A 2150-nucleotide genomic window follows, 5' to 3' on the forward strand; every position below is an offset into this window, starting at 1 on the left:
TATATATATATATATATATATATATATATATATATATATATATAATGAATAATATATATATATGCATGTATGTATACACATACATATATGGGCACAGAACATCACCGACGGTGCAAATAGCATGAAATACGTTAACAAACGAGGAAAAAATGACTGAAATACGTAAACAGGGGAAAAAATTGAAAACAGGACAAGTAATAAAAAGAACGACCCTTCATCAGTTGTCGGCTGTCTATCTACTCCTCATTTCGAGCATTCAACGACAATATATTTATATCTTTCATCTTTTATTTATTTCAATCATTGGGCTTCGACCATGCTGTGTTTATTCAAGCAAATCGACCTCAGTGCTTTTTTTTTAAAGTCTGGTAATCATGCTGTTAGCCTCTTGCCTCGAACCACTAACTTATGGGAACGCAAACAAACAAACATCGGTTGTCAAGCGTTGGTGGGGACATACGCAGGTCAAATGAGGGTTCCAGTTGGTCCGATCAATTGAACAGCCTGCTCTGAAATTAACGCGCAAGTGGCTGAGTACTCCACAGACGCGCGTACCCTTAACGTAGTTCTCAAGGGTATTCAGCGTGACACAGAATGTGACAAGGCTGACCTTTTGAAATACAAGTATTGCTAATTTTTGCCAGCTGGGTGGATTGGAACAACGTGATATAAAATGCCTTGGTCAAGGACACAATACACCAGCGGGTATCGGGATCATGACCTGACGACCGTGAGCCGAACATCCTAGCCACTCACTCATGGTGACGCAGGTAAATCGCACACACGCATTGAAACTGCATTAATTCTTCACCAACATACTTCTGATCGCTCGTCGTCTTACCCACTTACCCAGACCTCGTCCCCCCACCATCCTGCCTCTATCTACGACGCTTTAAACCTCCTCCATTTATCCTTTTTCTTTCTCATCTTCTTCGTTTTATGTTTTCTTAAAAGAGAAACTGTCAAAATCTCATATCGCACGACGTCTGCTAATTTAGAAAATGGCGTCAGAAACATGTTTGTCGGTTTAACGCTTTCGCAGTTTTTGTTTTCCTTTTTTTTTGTTTTTGGTGTTGTTGTTCTCCTTCTGTTCGTCCGCTTGTTGTTGTTGTTGTTGTTGTTGTTGTTGTTGTTCTTCTTCTTCTTCTTCTTCTTCTTCTTCTTCTTCTTCTTCTTCTTCTTCTTTTTCTTCTTCTTCTTCATTTACCTCTTTCCCTTCTTTTCTTTTTCTCCCCTCTCGTCCTTACCTTTTCGTTTTCTACTACCCCCTCTCCCTCTCTCTCTTATTTTTTTAATTTTGATTATTTTTTTTATTTCGTTTCGGTTTATTTTCCTCTTTTCCCCTTTCTCGTCTTTATACAACTTATTATTATCTTCCATGTTATTTAATTCTCTTTCAAAGCCGTCCATTTTGAGTGTCCTCTACTTTCACTTACAGACCTGTCTCGCATTTGTGTCATGGCTGACTATGTTGCTTTTCAGGTTGACCAGGATTATTGTCACTATCCTTATTATTTGTTGCTATCCTGAAAAGATGTCGTCCTCAGACAGCCTCGTCCTCTCTCCCCATAATCATTTTCTCTCTCGATCTCTTTCTCTCCTTTCCCTCTCTCTTATACTTTTAAACAACGTCTCCTTCGTGTGTCGTCAGCCATCCTCGCTTTGCCAGCCATCTTTCTCTTTTGTATTCCAGCAATGTCTGGACCTTGTACATGTCTAACAACAACGTTCTAAATTCTCCCTCTATCAAATATGCTAACACTAGTTTAACTGTGTCTATATTAAAACAATGGGCACTATCATGCTATTAGCTGTCAGAAGTGAAAGTGCTCACTGCTAGTGAAGTATCTGTCTGTCTGCCTGCATGCCTGTTGCTGGCCTGTCGATTCTTTGGCTACTGACAGCTAATACCATGACTGGCCGGAGCGAGCTATATGTCTGTCTGTCTGTCTGTCTCTCTCTCTATCTATCACTCGAAAGTTATTGGAACAAATTTGACACCTATATCCATGCGTTTGAAAACACAGAGTATAAGGGTACTCGCGTCCGCGCTAGCTAGTCGTGAGTGGTCGATCCTATTATTTTTAAACTTCAAACTTCATTTGTTTTCTATTTTGATAAATTCTCTCTGTTGAAAATTATATTTTTAT

Source organism: Octopus bimaculoides, chromosome 9 (assembly GCF_001194135.2).
Source record: "Octopus bimaculoides isolate UCB-OBI-ISO-001 chromosome 9, ASM119413v2, whole genome shotgun sequence".
Classification (NCBI taxonomy): Eukaryota; Metazoa; Mollusca; class Cephalopoda; order Octopoda; family Octopodidae; genus Octopus; species Octopus bimaculoides.